The sequence below is a fragment of the Salmo salar genome, chromosome 20, assembly GCF_965601325.2.
Source record: "Salmo salar chromosome 20, fSalSal1, whole genome shotgun sequence".
Classification (NCBI taxonomy): domain Eukaryota; kingdom Metazoa; phylum Chordata; class Actinopteri; order Salmoniformes; family Salmonidae; genus Salmo; species Salmo salar.
In genome coordinates, this window is record NC_138310.1 from 28,558,203 (window position 1) to 28,578,988 (window position 20,786).

A 20,786-nucleotide genomic window follows, 5' to 3' on the forward strand; every position below is an offset into this window, starting at 1 on the left:
ATTTTGTGGCCGAAAGCCAAAAAATACACCTGAATGGATTTCTGAAAATATGTAAACACCACGGGAGTCCTCTTACATTCAGGAACTTTACAGTCCTATTGATCAAGCATCCATGCAATGGTAGGCTCTCTCCCTCAGTTGTGCACATCAACAACAAGATCAACTACTAATGCTAGCCAGAGCAAGATGAGCTGAAATCTAACGAAGGAACATTAGATAAACCCTCAAACTTTTTCAGCTAGTTGGCCATCAAAATTGCACTGATAAACGATGGGGAATTGTAGCCTCCTCGTCCTTCTGCAGCTTGCGTGCCAAAGCATGCTTGCCCCACCCAAGCTAACTGGATAAAGTTGGCTAGCTTGCTACTTCCAGGCACATGAGAGAACACCTCACTCTGACCATTTTACTCGCCATAGCAGAGCTGGTTAGGCTGTTTACATGTTAGCTAGAGCGTTCTTGACTAGCTATTACTTTGTCTATGTTTACTGACACCTGTCATATTCAGCAGGTGTTGAGCGTTAGTAAATGCTTCAGTTGTTCTGAGCTCAGGCACACTCAGATGAGTGCTCTAAAATCGGAGTAGATAGCCAGAGTGAATTTGCAAACGCAAGAGATATGCTAAGTGGATAACAGTCGTTCACGTTCTTGATAACTAACCAAATGACACCTGCATCTCTAGTTGTTTATAGCCACTGAAAAACGATATGAGGGGGAATAGTCAGTCACTCACCCACTCCTCCATTGGCATGACATGCAGCTAGCTATCAAGCTAACGTTAGGCGCCGTGTTTTTAGCTTGGTACATAAATATATACGCTAGCCTATTAGCCACATTATGACTGACTTATAATCATTGCACTTGATAGTTTGATTTTATTGACATTCCCAGCCTTAGTTACATTCATCAATTTTTTCCAGAATATTGAGTAATTGAAACTGAAACAGTGAATCCCGAATGGAGGCAACAATGTACCAGGTCAGCTGTGATTTACAACCTGATAGCAAAAGAAATTGGAATACCAAAAAAATGGTAATTATATGAATCATGCTGCAGCAACAGAAGGAGGGGAAGATGCCAGAGCAGAAGAGGGAGGAGAAAGTGCCATCACCAGCACCAGTGCTGCCTCTTCCTCTTGTAGTTGGAGCATCACAGGAGCCCAGACTGGCCTCGCCAGCACTCGGGGCAGCACCAATACGACAAGCATTGGAGTCATTACAGTTCATTATTAAAGGTTAGAGCAGTCTCTCTCTCGCTCTCTCTCATATATATATATATATATATATATATATATATATATATATCTCTATTGTACTATATATATATATATCTCTATTGTACTATATATATATATATATATCAGTTGGTAGAGCATGGTGTTTGCAACACCAGGGTTGTGAGTTCGATTCCCACGGGGGGCCAGTACAAAAAAAAATAAGAATTATGAAATGTATGCATTCACTACTGTAAGTCGCTCTGGATAAGAGCGTCTGCTAAATGACTAAAATGTAAATGTAATCCATTGAACTGCATCCATATATTCTGCCAACAATGACTTAGTGTACGTCGTGGAATGTTGAGTCAAATAGAACCTATTTAGCATAAACTGGATATTTATTATTTTATGATTGTCTGTTTCATATCTGCAAAGTACTTAAAATGCTGTCAGTTCCAATTTAAACTTTTAGGTCACCGGTTACTTTGTGTGCTAAACGTGAAATGTGTTTTGCAATAGGAAGTAATAGTTGTCCATTTGAATTGGGAGATGCTTAATGGTTGTGTTTTTGTATTCTTATGATTGGGACCTACTGGCTTATTATGTCAGAGTTTGTGGACTGCTTATCCGTTAACATCATGCTGTGTGTGACTGCTGTCTTTACATAGGCCCTATGCAAAGGTTAAATAAATAGAAATAAAATAGTGGTGCCTGGAGAAGTGGGTAAACTCATTTTGTCCAAAAGTTCCCAAACGACCCACCCTGCGAAGGAAAGGCACCCTGTGTAAAAAAAAATCCTATTTTCCTATGTTTTTTTATGAGTCTTCCTATAGATTTTTCAAATTTTCAAGCTGTAAAGCACTTTTTTTTTTTCAATAACAATGCTTAAACCACATCAATCTCATTGGGTGGGCCTGTGAAGGCCTGGCTCCCCTCCCAGGCCCTTCCATGTCTAGCCCCTGATGCAAACAGCACATGATGACAATTGCACATCACAAATAGCCTAACAACCAACACTTCGGACTAACCTTTTCAATACCTGGTTTGCCTACCCATTATTGGCTTAGTTATCATTTACTGGTAGATATAAGTTGAAAAGTATTTCCGACCCTACCGGCTACCAATGCCATTCTTCTGTGAGCTGCTCCATGCCAAAACTAGTCGTGCACTGCACACGCTTGCTGCCTGTAGATGTTATTCTGTTGAAACTAGGTTGTGTGCGGCGCACATGTGAATTAATTTCACGTGCTTTGCCGATTGTGTAGGCTACTTTGTGCATGATTTCTCTATTGTACTACATAATTGATTAGTCGTATACCTCCACTACACTACTTTGATACGCTTCCGCATCAGTAGGGATTAAGAAGTGAGTATACGCAATGCTCACTGGGGGGAAAAAAACGGAAAAAAAGTGGGTATACAGTTTATACCTGCGGATGCCCCAATAAACAACCGGAGAGGGTTTTCAATAATGGTAGGGCTGGAGATCCAACTTTTCTGGACCGCTCTTTTTGCCAGCTAAGCTCCCGAAGCTTCTATGCATCTTTTTATTTGTTAGTCATTTAGCAGACGCTCTTATCCAGAGTTACTTACAGGACCAATTTGGGTTAAGTGCATTGCTCAGGGGCAAATCAGCAGATTTCTTCACCTAGTTGGCTCGGGGAGTCAAACCGGCGACCTTTCGGTTATTGGCCCAATGCTCTTAACCGCTAGGCTATCTGCTGCACGTGCGGGATTCTCTACTTTACACACCGTCTCTGCTCTACTAGTAAAGAACAGGCTGGCTACTGTGGCGAATGGTGCTTGTTTAATAAAGTTAGATCAAAGATGAATCACTGTCTGCAAGATCGCAATGATCGTATTCTACATAACATAACCTAGTATAGTATAACGTTACTGTTAGACAAAAAACATCTAATTTCTTATGAGATTTTAGGATGATTGTGCGAATGGTCACGTTTTTCTCTCATGTGGCCAAAACAGAACAACGCATGCCACTAGGCAAAATGTGTTTTGATTGAAACTAAACACTGGTAGGCTATGCTACAATTTAACACCATCTGCTAAAACATTCACTCACTACATAATTCAAAACAATGTATAACTCTGATCTAAAAGCATATCCCAATGGAACTGACTGAGATCAAATGGTTGGTATGCAGATGCTGCATGGACGTTTCACCTGTAAATCTTGAAGAATTATCATTCAGGTTTGACAATCAAAAATGTGAGGGGAGGGGACCACAAAAATGTGTGTAAAGTTGAGGTAAAGAAACACATGTGCAGTAAATGATTTGGATCTTCAGCTCTGGGAAAAAGGGATATGGGGACTGGGCGGTTACCTATGGATCAGCAGCTTCTGCTTTTCAATCATCTGTGAGACTAATCAAGTGACCTTAAGTTTAGGTAGGCAACACTTGGGGCCATGTCTAAAAATGACCCCTAGCCCAATCAGTATTTGTAGATCTGAAGGGAATGGATAGGGCGGTAAGCAACGTGAATGCTCCAGAAACCTTCCAATGGAAACTTCCAATGGCTTATCACTACCTGATTCTGTCAGCTATGCAAACAATGAAGGGCTAGGGGTTACTTCTGGATCTGCCTGGCCTGGGTCTCTAACCTGTCCTCCAGAACTGAATCCTTTGGGTCAACCCCCTCTGTGTCTACAACATGGAGCTGATCTGCAAATCGGATGGCTTTCTCCAGACAGGCCAATCCCTCCTGGTTGCGGAAGTCCACCAAGGCTAGTCTCTCAAATTTGTCAACGAGGTCTGCAGGGACTTGGCTCGGCTGTAAGAAGAATGTGACAGCTTTGTGAAATGATCAATGAGTCAGTCACATAGTATTGCCATTTGATTAAGAACGTATACTCACTGGGGGTAGCTGGTTCACCAGTACAGGCTCCCATGTTGTTACCCTGGCCACCTGGGATAAGAAAATTAACATGGTTAATAACGCCTACTGGATTCACAGGTGTACTCTCCATTAGCTAGCTAATAACTCACTTGCCATATCTTTAATTTAAGTCGACTAGAAAGTGTGTCCCCTCAGGCCTGGCGGGAGGCAAAAGTTATTCCCCTACCTAAGAATAGTAAAGCCCCTTTTTTATTTTACCTTTATTTAATTAGGCAAGTCAGTTAAGAACAAATTCTTATTTTCAATGACGGCCTAGGAACAGTGGGTTAACTGTCTTGTTCAGGGGCAGAATGACAGATTTTTACCTTGTCAGCTCAGGGATTTAATCTTGCAACCTTTCGGTTACTAGTCCAACGCTCTAACCACTTGGCTACCTGCCCCGCCCCCCCCCCCCCCCCCCCCCTCTTTACTGGCTCAAATAGCCAACCAATCAGCCTGTTACCAACCCTTAGTACATTTTTGGAAAAAATGGTGTTTGATCAGATACAATGCTATTTTACAGTAAACACATTGACAACAGACATTCAGCACGCTTATAGAGAAGGACATTAAACAAGCACAGCACTTACAGAAATGACTGCCAATTGGCTGAGAGAAATTCATGAAAAACAGATTGTGGGGATTTTGTTAGACTTCAGTGCGGCTTTTGACATTATCGATCATAGTCTGTTGCCGGAAAAACACATGTGTTATGGCTTAACACCCCCTGCTATATTGTGGATAAAGAGTTACCTGTTAACTCTATGTATGTACAGTTGAAGTCGGAAGTTAACATACACTTAGGTTGGAGTCATTAAAACTTGTTTTTCAACCACTCCACAAATTTCTTGTTAACAAACTATAGTTTTGACAAGTCGGTTAGGACATCTACTTTGTGCATGACACAAGTCATTTTTCCAACAATTGTTTACAGACAGATTATTTCACTTATAATTCACTGTATCACAATTCCAGTGGGTCAGAAGTTTACATACACTAAGTTGACTGTGCCTTTAAACAGCTTGGAAAATGTCATGGCTTTAGAAGCTTCTGATAGGCTAATTGACATCATTTGAGTCAATTGGAGGTGGACCTGTGGATATATTTCAAGGCCTACCTTCAAACTCGTTGTCTCTTTGCTTGACGTCATGAGAAAATCAAAAGAAATCAGCCAAGACCTCAGAAAAAAATTGTAGACCTCCACAAGTCTGGTTCATCCTTGGGAGCAATTTCCAAACACCTAAAGGTACCACATTCATCTGTACAAACAATAGTGCACAAGTATAAACAGCTTGGAACCACACAGCCGTCATAGCGCTCAGGAAGGAGGCATGTTCTGTCTCCTAGAGATGAACGTACATTGGTGCAAAAAGTGTAAATCAATCCCAGAACAACAGCAAAGGACCTTGTGAAGATGCTGGAGGAAACCGGTACAAAAGTATCTATATCCACGGGGGTGGCAGCATCATGTTGTGTGGGTGCTTTGCTGCAGGAGGGACTGGTGCACTTCACTAAATAGATGGCAGGAAAATGATGTGCATATATTGAAGCAACAACTCAAGACACCAGTCAGGAAGTTAAAGCTTGGTTGCAAATGGGTCTTCCAAATGGACAATAACCCCAAGCATACTTCCAAAGTTGTAGCAAAATGGCTTAAGGACAACAAAGTCAAGCTATTGGAGTGGCCATCACAAAGCCCTGACCTCAATCCTATAGACAATTTGTGGGCAGAACTAAAAAAGCGTGTGCAAGCAAGAAGGCCTACAAACCTGACTCAGTTCCACCAGCTCTGTCAGGAGGAATGGGCCAAAATTCACCCAACTTATTGTGGGAAGATTGTGGAAGGGTACCCAAAATGTTTGACCCAAGTTAAACAATTTAAAGGCAATGCTACAAAATACTAATTGAGTGTTTAAAATAAAGTGGTGATCCTAACTGACCTAAGACAGGGAATTTTTACTAGGATTAACTGTGTATGTATGTATGTATGTATGTATGTATGTATGTATGTATGTATGTATGTATGTATGTATGTGTGTGTGTGTGTGTGTGTGTGTGTGTGTACAGTGCCTTTTGGAATGTACTCAGACCCCTTCACTTTTTCCACATTTTGTTACGTTACAGCCTTATTCTAAAATGGATTTTTTTTTAATCCTCAGCAATCTAAACACAATAACCCACAATGACAGAAAACAATTTTTTAGAAATGTTTTGCCAATGTTTAAAAAACAGAATTACTTAAGTATTTACACCATTTACTATGAGCCTTGAAATTGAGCACAGGTCCACCCTGTTTCCATTGATCATCCTTGAGATGTTTCTACAACTTGATTGGAGTCCACATGTGGTGAATTCAATTGATTGGACATGATTTGGAAAGGCACACACCTGTCTATATAAGGTCCCACAGTTGACAGTGCATGTCAGAGCAAAAACTAAACAATGAGGTCGAAGGAATTGTCTGTAGAGCTCAGAGACAGGATTGTGCTGACGCACACATTTGGGGAAGGGTACCAAAACATTTCTGCAGCATTGAAGGTCACCAAGAACACAGTGGCCTCCATCATTCTTAAATGGAAGAAGCTTGGTACCACCAAGATTCTTCCTAGAGCTGGCCGCCCGGCCAAACTGAGCAATCGGGGGAGAAGGGCCTTGGTCAGGCCTTGGTCAGGCAGGTGACCAAGAACCCGATGGTCACTCTGCCAGAGCTCCAGATTTCCTCTGTGGAGATGGGAGAAACTTTCAGAAGGACAACCATCTCTGCAGCACTCCACCAATCAGGTCTTTATGGTAGAGTGGCCAGATGGAAGCCACTCTTCAGTAAAAGGCACATGACAGCCCACTTGGAGTTTGTCAAAAGGCACCTAAAGACTTTCACGCCATGAGAAACAAGATTCTCTGGTCTGATGAAACCAAGATTGTACTCTTTGGCCTGAATGCCAAGCGTCACGTCTGGAGGAAATGTGGCACCATCCTTACGGGGAAGCACGGTGGTGGCAGCATCGTGCTGTGGTGGTGTTTTTCAGCAGCAGGGACTGGGAGACTAGTCAGGATCGAGGGAAAGATGAACGGAGCGAAGTACAGAGAGCTCCTTGATGAAAACCTGCTCCTGAGCGCTCAGGACCTCAGACTGGGGTGAAGGTTCACCTTCCAACAGGACAGTGACCCTAACCACACAGCCAAGGCAACGCAGTAGTGGCTTCGGGACAAGTCTCTGAATGTCCTTAAGTGGCCCAGCCAGAGCCCGGACTTGAACCCGATCGAACACCTCTGGAGAGACCTGAAAATAGCTGTGCAGCAACACTCCCCATCCAACCTGACAGAGCTTGAGAGAATCTGCAGAGAAGAATGGGAGAAACTCCGAAAATACAGGTGTGCCAAGCTTGTAGCATCATACCCAAAAAGACACTAGGCTGTAATTCCTGCAAAGGTGCTTCAATAAAGTACTGAGTAAAGAAAAAAAAAAAGTATATTTTAGAATAAGGCTGTAACCTAACAAAATATAGAAAAAGTAATGGGGTCAGAACTTTATAACATAGAAATAGCTGTTCTATCATTCAGCCTACAGTAGCAGACGTGTGGTGTTCAATGTAGGCATACATTCCAATACAACTTTTGAAAAAAACATGCAGGGTGTCCTTCAAAAAAGGAGGTGACTGAAAATGTTGTTGTGGTGTTTGATGCAAGAAACCACTTTACAAAATAAAATGCGTTATTATTCCCATACCATTATTAGAGAATCAGACAAATTATGCTACCCTCTGCCAATAGGCTTGAATAATTTAAGTAGCCAGTCTCAAAATACAACGCTGCCCCTTTAAGACAAAAAGCTCTTTACCTGACTCGCTTTTCAAAGATACCTGGAAATGTACATGTTTTGTGCTCTTGTAGGAAGCAACTCCCCTATTGCTGACTACAAATGATCTATAACTGGGCTAAAAACTCAAACTAGCAAAGGATTTGAACAAAATGTGCACACGTGGCTACATGCAGTTCTCGCTTTGATCTCAAAACAAGTGCATCTACCCACGACCACTCATGCTGTAAATACAGTCCACTTCAAAGTAAATGGCATAGATCCATATATGGCAATGGCCTATTTGCAAATAGTCCAGTGGTGATTTTATCATGTAAATCTTGGTGGGGCAAAATATTATACATTTTATATATATATGAATAAAATGTTTGATGCATGCCAGCAAAGTCACAACACTAAACAATAAATTAATGGCACTATAACGGTGACAAACGGTGCCCACAAATTGTTAGGGCCGACATAAAGCTGTCCCAACAGCAGAGTCCCAACATCTTACCACTGCTACACCTGGCTATCTGTCAGGGAAACAGTTCATTCAGCCTAATTTACTGCCTTTTAAAAAAAAACAGCTGATATGGCTGATACTTGCTTAAACAAATGTGGTTTCTACTGACAATTGAGATGTATAAGCTATGGCATAAGGGGACAACGAACGGATAAGAGGCAATCCGTAATTATGATCAAGACATTGCACGAGCTAGTTCGGACGTAGTCAATATAATTCGTCAATATAACTCAGGCGGCAGGTAGCCTAATGGTTAGAGCATTGTGCCAGTAACCGAAAGGTTGCTGGATCGAATCCCCCAGCTGACAAGGTAAAACTCTGTCGTTCTGCCCCTGAACAAGGCAGTTAACCCACTGTTACCCTGTAGGCTGTCTTTGTAAATAAGAATTTGTTCTTCACTGACTTGCCAAGTTAAATAAAAAAACTATTTGTTTAGCACTTTTGAAATGTACAGTGACAGAATTCAGAACATGGGCCGTTCTTACAGTATTCTCCCTGTACATCAAGTCAGAACCGTAGGATAAATAAAGGGGGCATATAAGCAGACAATGAAAGCTCTTACAATATTCAATGATTACATTTTTCTAAAACAGGCTATAGGCTACATGTGCACCACCAACTCAGAACAGTATGCAAAATTAAGAGGGGAAAAGGGACCAAATGATTAGGGTTAGGATTAGAGGCACATGGGCTACTAACATCGTACTACACAACGTACGCTAAGTATTACTTTCCTAGCTACAATATACATATCTCCCTGGCATATTACATAATTTATGCAGCAGCATACAATACATTTTTGGACTCACCTTGTTGTTCTGTGCTCACTTGAACAGGAATGTGGCGCGGCGGTCCTTCGTGGGCAAATACTGTCATCAAACTTAGTCATCAAAGTCTGGCAATTTCTGTATTTATGGCGCTTTCAGGAAAACTGGGAACTCTGGAGAAGAAGAAAAAAGTTGAATCATGATGACGTCAGTGATCTTCACGTTGGAGCTCTAGAAAGAGGCCCAAGTTCCTGACTTGCAATTCCTAGTTGGATGACTGTTGAAAATGTATAACTCACTGAAATCAGATTTCCCAGTTCCGAGTATCCAGTTGTTTGGAACGTGGTAGAAGTCATGCTGGATTGACAGCATGGCCAGTATTGAATGTTTATCCATTTAAGCTTGGAAGAGACCCTTAAACCCAGACTTGGGACCACACACCCACTCCACTGAATAGCAGGTTAGTGATTGCTTTGCAGTGCTTGCAGTTAGCCACTGATTCCTTACACTTGTTGTGTAATGTTAATGTCCAATGGCCGATATGCACCGATGCGTTTTATCTATAATTTCTCTTCATTATTTCTCTTCATATGACAAGGACTAAAAAGGATTTGCCAATAGATTGTCGACCTGATTCATGACTGCTGGCCTAGCTAAGATTTTGAAAGTATGATGTTGACATGATCAGTCCAGTCAAAGCTACTGTAGATATAACGAGATTTGATGTCATTTGATCTGTGGCCAATGACCTTGAGCCTTCTTGGATGGGCACTTCTAATGTAACTCTATGGCAGCACCCAAGGGGCTTGAATTTTCGAGCTCTACCCTTAAATTTGGCTGTAACAGCCCTGAATGACAGGTCGCCACTAGTTATAATTATATAGCGTACCGCAATGGTGGTACTGGCTATGTCGGGCTCCCGAGAGGCGCAGCAGTCTAAGGCACTGCATCTCAGTGCTAGAGGCGTCACTACAGACCCTGGTTCGATGCCACGCTGTATCACAACCGGCCGTGATTGGGAGTGCCATTGGGTGTCGCACAATTGGCCCAGCGTCGTCCCGGTTAGGGTTTGGCTAGGGTTGGCTGTCATTGTAAATAAGAATTTGTTCTTAACTGACTTGCCTAGTTAAATAAAGGTTAAATAAAACAAATAGTAAATGTCTAAAGATAGCTTTATTGTAACCTTCAATACTTATAGGATAAAGTTGTAACATATTCTGGCGAATTAAGATATTTGTGAGGTATAAAAAGGCTACAGACAGATCATGCCTTCCATTCAGTCCTGCAACCTCCCACTGCATACAAGTAGGAGATATAATCCTGCCTTCTCCGTACTCCAGAGAAGTAACAATGTGACATATCCCTAGTTGATATTGACTGTTAACATGAATGATTTTCAGCCCAAAATGCAGGTGTAAAACTCAGTTTATTTCTGTATCATGTGTTTTGAAAATGCATCACCGTTTATGGTGGTAATGACAGGCTACATTTGCTGTGTTTGTGTGCACGTGTTCGCTCTGTGTACACGTGCATATTTGTGCATGGGGTTTGCAGGCTTTGAACCACACCTTTTTGGGGTTAGCTTGTCAAAAAGTTTGAAAACCTTTGATCTAGCGAACAAATTGTTGATTTGCTGTACAGCTATATGACCGGGTGCAGCACAAATGTCAAATTGTAGGGAGATGGGATTGCCATAAATGAATATGCAGATCCCAAAATGGTTTAATCAGGAATATTAATCACCATCAATTGGGCATCACGCAATGATCATGCTGTTTAATCAGCTTCTTGATATGCCACACCTGTCAGGTGGATGGTTTATGTTGGCAAAGGAGACTTGCTTGTGACTCGAATAATAGTGACTTGGTCCCACAGTATTTTCGAGTGGCCTTTTATTGTCACCAGCACAAGGTGCACCTGTGTAATAATCATGCGGTTTAATCAGCTTCTTGATATGCCACACCTGTCAGGTGGATGGATTATCTTGGCAAAGGAGAAATGCTCACTAACAGGGATGTAAACAAATTTGTGTACCAATTTGAGAGAAATAAGCTTTTTGTGCATATGGAAATGTTCAGCATTTTTTTATTTCAGCTCATGAAACATGGGAGCAACACTTTACATGTTGAATTTATATTTTTGTTCAGTGTACAGTGCCAGTCAAAAGTTTGGACACACCTACGCATTGAAGGGTTTTCTTTATTTCTACTATTTTCTAAATTGTAGAATAATAGTGAAGATATTGTCGTGGAAATTCTTACACAGGGACACTCGAAGTCAATCTTAAATGATCATCCTTTATTTGTCGGCATGCTGGAGAGGTTCCAACCAACTCAATGCACCATAGTACAGCTCTCCCTGGGCAGTCCCACAGTTGTCTTATATACGGCTATACACAGACAAGTTATATTTGCATGATTTAGCATCATTAATGTTTTATTTCATTCATGTGACCGACCAATACTGGTTTATAACTTGACAGACCAATACCTCACAAGGCTTCTTCTCTCTAAGCTCAGACCTAGAAACTGAGATCTTTCGTTCGGGCTGGGCGCACTGCAAAATTGCAGCTACTGATAGTGAGGATTTGTTCAGTCAGCCACAGAAATTAGTTTATAGAACAGCACATAAATAGAACACAGAAATTAGTTATAAGAAAAGCACAAACAGTAAAATTCCATTACAAAATCCAAACTATTAAATAACACATGGAATCATGTAGTAACCAAAAATGTGTTAAACAAATCAAAATATATTTTATATTTTAGGTTCTTCAAAGTTGCCACCCTTTGCCTTCATAACAGCTTTGCACACTCTTGGCATTCTCTTAACCAGTTTCACCTGGAATACTTTTCAAACAGTCTTGAAGGAGTTACCATATATGCTGAGCACTTGTTGGCTGATTTTCCTTCACTCTGCGGTCCAACTCATCCCAAACCATCTCAATTGGGTTGAGGTCGGGTGATTGTGGAGGCCAGGTCATCTGATGCAGCACTCCATCACTCTCCTTCTTGGTCAAATAGCCCTTATTCAACCTAGAGGTGTGTTGGGTCATTGTCCTGTTGAAAAACAAATGATAGTCCCACTAAGTGCAAACCAGATGGGATGGTGTATCGCTGCAGAATGCTGTGGTAGCCATGCTGGTTAAGTGTGCCTTGAATTGAATTGTAAATAAATCACAGACGGTGTTACCAGCAAAGCACCCACATACCATAACACCTCCTCCTCCATGCTTCACGGTGGGAACCACACATGCGGAGATCATCCGTTCACCTACTCTGCGTCTCACAAATACACGGCTGTTGGAACAAAAAATCTCAGATTTGGACTCATCAGACCAAAGGACAGATTTCAACTGGTCTAATGTCCATTGCTCATGTTTCTTGGCCCAAGCAAGTCTCTTGTTATTGTTATTGGTGTCCTTTTTAGTCGTGGTTTCTTTGCAGCAATTCGACCATGAAGGCCTGATTTCACAGTCTCCTCTGAACAGTTGATGTTGAGATGTGTCTGTTACCTGAACTCTGTGAAGCATTTATTTGGGCTGCAATTTCTGAGGCTGGTAACTGTAATGAACTTATCCTCTGCAGCAGAGTTAACTCTGCGTCTTCCTTTCCAGTGGTGGTCCTCATGAGAGCCAGTTTCATCATAGCGCTTCATGGTTTTTGCGACTGCACTTGAAAAGTTCTTGAAATTTTCCGTGTTGACTGACCTTCATGCCTTAAAGTAATGATGGACTGTCGTTTCTCTTTGCTTATTTGCGCTGTTCTTGTGATAATATGGACTTGGTCTTTTACCAAATAAGGCTATGTTCTGTATACCACCCCTACCTTGTTACAACACAACTGACCGTCTCAAACGCATTAAGAAGGAAATAAATTCCACAAATTAACTTTTAACAAGTGTCGTGTCTTTGGGCACCATTAAACTGAAGACATGTTTATCAATTAACTCCCTGTAATTATTATTATGCGATTAAACTGATTAATCGTTTAACTGTAATTAACTAGGAGATCGGGGCACCAGGGAAAATATTCAGATTACAAAGTTATAATTTTCGTAATATAACTTTCCTATATTATAACATTATATATTATATTATATAATAGTATAGGCCGATTATCTTCTGGTTTAAATGGTCACGTCCAGTCTCATTCCAAACGTCGTAAATTGTTGTATCTGCACAAATCCAGCCTTTACTAAAGTCATCCATACATCAATTGTCTTAAAATCATTTATTTACTAAACTAAGTAATTCACAGAAAGCATACAAACAGTAATTATCGTCACAAAGAATTGGTAGAGTAATGTGCCCTAGTGGGCTAAACAGGCATGGCTGGTGTCTTGTTAAAACAAAGGGTCATAAAGGGCAGCTGAGAAGGCACACACAGTTCATTAATATTAACAATTGATATGCTAATCCTTTGCACATGAACGCTCACTCATTCGGGAACAATTGCAATCAATATATATTTACGCTCAGTGTGTGTCGGGATCCTTGTTGGAGAGTTCTGTTCTGTTGGAGAGTTTTGTCCGCGTTCTCTCTCTCTGTTAGAATGGATCTTTCAAAGCGACATTCATTAATGTCGTTATAGAATGGATGTTTCGTCGGTCTTCGCGTTCGATGATATCGAGTACTTAGCTGCAGACTAATAATTAATATCAAAGACTTGTTCTTATTCTGTCGGTATCGGTAGTCTAGAAGTTAACTTTCAGTAGAGGAATTGGATGGTCAAACCTATTGGCCAACTCGCAATGGAGTGGAGGCCTGGTCTGAAGAAAGTAAATCAGGGTGGGGGTTTTATACGTGAACATAGAACAGGCTTGTCACATGACACCTGGTCCTGTCTGTGTCCCTGGGGGCGTGCCGATGACTGATTTAAGCTTTGAACAGAAATACATTCTATCACATTAACATCAGTACATAGCATCTCAACGTATTACAAATAGCTTTATCCTTATTAATACATTTTATACAACCATTTAGATGCAAGTCCCATAGCTGAGGCTATTATATAAAAAGTATTATGGTAATATGGCTATATTGTCTCTTCTGAGTATCACAAAATTGTACCAAGCAGACCAGTTCATAGCTGGATTCTTCACCGATCTTTTATACCTTCTCCAGAACATAAATGTCGTTTGGTTCCCCAATTCTGTGAGTTGGAAGAATTTCCTGTGTCTCTCTATGAAACCCCTCTGTGTCTCAACTGGGCCAGGCGGCAGGACATTTCCTTTGGAATTTACGACCGCCTTCACTGGGCCTGGGTAGGGAGAGGTAGGTAGGGGGATGGTGCAAGGGGGAGGGGGTCAACTGTGCTCCCTGTACTCAAAGAGAGGGCAACGTCATGACACAAGGCACACCTGTTAATTGAAATGCATTCCAGGTGACTACCCCATGAAGCTGGTTGACAGAATGCCAAGAGTGTGCAAAGCTGCAAAAGCTGTCATCAAGGCAAAGGGTGGCTACTTTGAAGAATCTCAAATATAAAATATATTTTGATTTTGTTTAACACTTTTTTTTTTTATTACTACATTATTCCATGTGTTATTTAATAGTTTTGATGTCTTCACTATTATTCTACAATGTAGAAAATAGTAAAAATAAAGAAAAACCCTTGAATGAGTAGGTGTGTCCAAACTTTTGACTGGTACTGTATAGAGCCTATTCCACCTTGCGCTGCAACATTGTCTGGCAGGGAGCTGTGCGTGCTAGCGGAACACCTGCTCCAATATCCAATGATGGGCGTGGCTCGAAATACATACTCCTCTAAAATACAAAAACTTCAATTTTTCAAACATATGACTATTTCACAGCATTTTAAAGATAAGACTCTCCTTTATCTAACCACACTGTCCGATTTCAAAAAGGCTTTACAACGAAAGCAAAACATTAGATTATGTCAGCAGAGTACCAAGCCAGAAATAATCAGACACCCATTTTTCAAGCTAGCATATAATGTCACAAAAACCCAGAAGACAGCTAAATGCAACACTAACCTTTGATGATCTTCATCAGATGACAACCCTAGGACATTATGTTATACAATACATGCATGTTTTGTTCAATCAAGTTCATATTTATATCAAAAACCAGCTTTTTACATTAGCATGTGACGTTCAGAACTAGCATACCCCCGCAAACTTCCGGAGAATTCGCTAACATTTTACTAAATTACTCACGATTAACGTTCACAAAAAGCATAACAATTATTTTAAGAATTATAGATACAGACCTCCTCTATGCACTCGATATGTCCGATTTTAAAATAGCTTTTTGGTGAAAGCACATTTTGCAATATTCTAAGTACATAGCCCAGGCATCACGGGCTAGCTATTTAGACACCCGGCAAGTTTAGCACTCACCAATATCAGCTTTACTATTATAAAAGTTTCATTACCTTTTGTTGTCTTCGTCAGAATGCACTCCCAGGACTGCTACTTCAATAACAAATGTTGGTTTGGTCCAAAATAATCCATCGTTATATCCGAATAGCGGCGTTTTGTTCGTGCGTCCCAGACACTATCTGAAATGGTAAATCAGGGTCGCGCGCATGGCGCAATTCGTGACAAAAAAAATCTAAATATTCCATTACCGTACTTCGAAGCATGTCAACCGATGTTTAAAATCCATTTTTATGCAATTTTTCTCGTAAAAAAGCGATAATATTCCGACCGGGAATCTCCTTTTAGCTAAACTGAGGAAAGTAAACAAAGCTTTCGGTCGACGCGGGCACGAGCCTGAGTCTCACAGTACTGTAACCAGCCACTACCCAAACGCGCTACTTTTTTTCAGCCAGAGCCTGCAAAGCCACGATTCCGTTTTTTGCCGCCTTCTGAGACCCTATGGCAGCCGTAGGAAGTGTCACGGGACAGCTAAGATCCTCACTCTTCAATAAACAGAGACAAGAAGAACGACACCTTGTCAGACAGGCCACTTCCTGCCTGAAACCTTGTCAGGTTTTTGCCTGCCAAATGAGTTCTGTTATACTCACAGACACCATTCAAACAGTTTTAGAAACTTTGGAGTGTTTTCTATCCATATGTAATAAGTATATGCATATTCTAGTTACTGGGTAGGAGTGGTAACCAGATTAAATCGGGTATGTTTTTTATCCAGCCGTGAAAATACTGCCCCCTAGCCATAACAGGTTAAAGAGCTGAGTGAAAAATACATTTTTAGAAGCGCTGCGCACAAGCTTAAAAGCTGGTCTAATTTGCATATGAAACATTTCTGGGATCTTTTACGTCAGCTCATGAAACATGGGACCAACACTTTACATGTTGCATTCACATTTTTGTTCAGTGTATGTATTTGTGTTCCTCTTCATCAGACAGCAGCTCGCCTTTTCACAAGAGGCTGTGTTTACATCGTAGATAGAAGCAGGCCATTGGCTGCCTTCATCACGAGGGGTATGTACGGGAGTTCTGATTTGGTTCCAAGTTTATTAGTCCTGCAATTTTTCCTGTGCGGGTGAGTGTTGAGAAAATGTTCAAGAATTGAAGGTTCCGAAACATGTTATAGTCATCAAAAGAATGTTTTACTGTCATTTACAAAAATCAGCTCCTCCCTCCACGGGATCGATCAACTTAACGTTTTAAGGCTTCCGCCTATATCCAATAAACCCATTTTCCATAACGTTATCGAGCGAATAAAGAAGGAATATCGACGTAACTTGTAACAACAAAAGAATAAAAATGTGGTTCTCCATCAAAATAATCATTCTTGCGAGCTAACGTGACTTAATAAATTAAATGGAATATAAGAGAAAAGAATTTGCCCTTATTAAACTCCCCAGATAATTTTCCATAAATGGATGTCGATTTAACTCGTTTGAATGCTATGATTAAGCAATAAGGTACGGTGGTGTGTGGTATATGGCCAATATACCACAGCTATGGGCAGTATCCAGTCACTCCCAAGTTGTGTCGTGCATAAGAAAGGCTGTTCTTATGCACAACACAACTTGGGAGTGACTGGATACTGCCCATAGCTGTGGTATATTGGCCATATACCACAAACCCAGAGGTGCCTTATTGCTATTATAAACTGGTTACCAACTCAATTAGTACAATAAAAAGTACTTTTTTGTCATACCCATGGTATATGGTCTGATATACCACTGCTTTCAGACAATCAGCATTCAGGGCACAAACCATGGTTTCTAATCTTAAATAAATCAGTTTTGCACATGTTCATAACTAAATCTTACAGGAGAGTTTGAGTGATGAATCATGGGCACCCTCATAGATATCATTCTAACCAACTTGCCCTCCAAAAACACCTCTGCTGTCTTCAACCAAGATCTCAGTGATCACTGCCTCATTGCCTGCATCCGTAATGGGTGTGCGATCAAATGACCACCCCTCATCACTGTCAAACGCTCCCTAAAACACTTCACCAAGCAGGCCTTTCTAATCGACCTGGCCCGGGTATCCTGGAAGGATATTGACCTCATCCCGTCAGTAGAGGATGCCTGGTTATTCTTTAAAAGTGCCTTCCTCACCATCTTAAATGAGCATGCCCCATTCAAAAAATGTAGAACCAGGAACAGATATAGCCCTTGGTTCACTCCAGACCTGACTGCCCTTGACTAGCACAAAAACATCCTGTGGCGTACTGCATTAGCACCGAATAGCCCCCGTGATATGCAACTTTTCAGGGAAGTTAGGAACCAATATACACAGGCAGTCAGGAAAGCTAAGGCTAGCTTTTTCAAACAGAAATTTGCATCCTGTAGCACGAACTCCAAAAAGTTCTGGGACACTGTAAAGTCCATGGAGAATAAGAGTACCTCCTCCCAGCTGCCCACTGCACTGAGGCTAGGAAACAATGTCACCACCGATAAATCAACTATAATTGAGAATTTTAATAAGCATTTTTCTACGCTGGCCATGCTTTCCACCTGGCTACCCCGACCCCGGTCAACAGCCCTGCACCCCCCACAGCAACTTGCCCAAGTCTCCCCTATTTCTCCTTCACCCAAATCCAGATAGCTGATGTTCTGAAAAAGCTGCAAAATCTGGACCCCTACAAATCAACCGGGCTAGACAATATCGACCCTCTCTTTCTAAAATGATCTGCCGAAATTGTTGCAACCCCTATTACTAGCCTGTTCAACCTCTCTTTCGTATCGTCTGAGATTCCCAAAGATTGGAAAGCTGCCGTGGTCATCCCCCTCTTCAAAGAGGGAGACACTCTAGACCCAAACTGCTACAGACCTATATCTATCCTACCCTGCCTTTCTAAGGTCTTCGAAAGCCAAGTTAACAAACAAATTACCGACCATTTTGAATCCCACCGTACCTTCTCCGCTATGCAGTCTGGTTTCAGAGCTGGTCATGGGTGCACCTCAGCCACGCTCAAGGTCCTAAACGATATCTTAACCGCCATCGATAAGAGACATTACTGTGCAGCCGTATTCATCGACCTGGCCAAGGCTTTCGACTCTGTCAATCACCACATTCTTATCGGCAGACTCAACAGCCTTGGTTTCTCAAATGACTGCCTCGCCTGGTTCACCAACTACTTCTCTGATACAGTTCAGTGTGTCAAATCGGAGGGCCTGTTGTCCGGACCTCTGGCAGTCTCTATGGGTGTGCCACAGGGTTCAATTCTCGGGCCGATTCTCTTCTCTGTATACATCAATGATGTCGCTCTTGCTGCTGGTGATTTTCTGATCCACCTCTACGCAGACAACACCATTCTGTATACTTTTGGCCCTTCTTTGGACACTGTGTTAACTAACCTCCAGACGAGCTTCAATGCCATACAACTCTCCTTCCGTGGCCTCCAACTGCTCTTAAATGCAAGTAAAACTAAATGCATGCTCTTCAACCGATCGCTGCCCGCACCTGCCAGCCCGTCCAGCATCATTACTCTGGACGGTTCTGACTTAGAATATGTAGACAACTACAAATACCTAGGTCTCTGGTTAGACTGTGAACTCTCCTTCCAGACTCACATTAAGCATCTCCAATCCAAAATTAAATCTAGAATCGGCATCCTATTTCGCAATAAAGCCTCCTTTACTCATGCTGCCAAACATACCCTAGTAAAACTGACCATCCTACCGATCCTCGATTTCGGCGATGTCATTTACAAAATAGCCTCCAACACTCTACTCAGCAAACTGGAGGCAGTCTATCACAGTGCCATATGTTTTGTCACCAAAGCCCCATATACTACCCACCACTGCGACCTGTACGCTCCCGTTGGCTGGCCCTCGCTTCATATTCGTCGCCAAACCCACTGGCTCCAGGTCATCTACAAGTCTTTGATAGGTAAAGCCCCGCCTTATCTCAGCTCACTGGTCACCATAGCAGCACCCACCCGTAGCACACGGTCCAGCAGGTATATTTCACTGGTCACACCCAAAGCCAATTCCTCTTTGGCCGCCTTTCCTTCCAGTTCTCTGCTGCCAATGACTGGAACGAACTCCAAAAATCACTGAAACTTGAGACTCATATCTCCCTCACTAACTAAACACCAGCTGTCAGAGCAGCTCACAGATCACTGCACCTGTACATAGCCCATCTGTAAATAGCCCATCCAACTACCTCATCCCCATGATGTTATTTTTTATTTTTATTTTGCTCCTTTGCACCCCAGTATCTCTACTTGCTCACTCATCTTTTGCACATATATCACTCCAGTGTTTAATTGCTATATTGTAATTACTTCACCACCATGGCCTATTTATTGCCTTATCTCCCTTATCTTACCTCATTTGCACACACTGTATATAGACTTTTACTACTGTATTATTGATTGCATGTTTGTTTATTCCATGTGTAACTCTGTTGTTGTATGTGTCGAACTGCTTTGCTTTATCTTGGCCAGGTCGCAGTTGTAAATGAGAACTTGTTCTCAACTAGCCTACCTGGTTAAATAAAGGTGAAATAAAATAAATAAAAAATGAAAGTTGGACAGATGATCTCAATCTCTGCACAAGAAACACTTGGACAAACTTAAAAAAAACAAATGTTAGGCTATTTTGTGGCAATTGTGCCATTATTATGTGCCAGATGTTAAGACTACAAAATGTTGTAAATTGTATATTTGCTAGATTGACTTGTCATTTTAATAGGCATAGGCTGACTAAAATCTGTGTTTATGATTGTGTAATTAAACTTTGCCATGGTTTGCTTTGCTAGATACAGGTAGCCTATAGCCCCTGATAGGTCTACGTCTAATTTCAGGTAGCCTAGGCAAGATGTAGGTAAGATCTAGACTGAACGATTTCGCAAATTTACGGACTAATTTATTCAACATTAATAGCAAAGCTATTTCGAGGTAAGATGCGCTTGTGTTGCCAAATAGCCTGCTCGAATAGGCTACTGAGGATGGGGTCATAATTTAAATCACTCAATCAAATATTAATTATTTGGATATGAACTGAATGTGATTGTCAACAACACAGTGTTTATTTTTTACCTGTAGCCAAATATAACTGATTTTTACCATCAATCTAATGCATTCTAACAGCTGATCGGCAATTAGGACAGAGCTCCAGCTGTGACCATGATCTCAATTGATAACTTTAAATGTAATTAGCCATGGCCTTTAATAATTGCATAATAACACAAGGC

General features: G+C 41.4%; 1 long non-coding RNA gene across 1 annotated transcript; it reads right to left on the reverse strand.

Moving 5' to 3' along the window:
* Positions 1–3,855: 3,855 nt before the first annotated feature.
* Positions 3,856–15,985, reverse strand: LOC106580310 (uncharacterized). Its single transcript, XR_001322861.3, has 4 exons — positions 15,596–15,985; positions 9,240–9,370; positions 4,088–4,138; positions 3,856–4,003 (listed from the first exon to the last, which is right to left on the reverse strand). It is a non-coding gene; the product is annotated as an uncharacterized LOC106580310 (long non-coding RNA).
* Between the last annotated feature and the right edge of the window lie 4,801 nt (positions 15,986–20,786).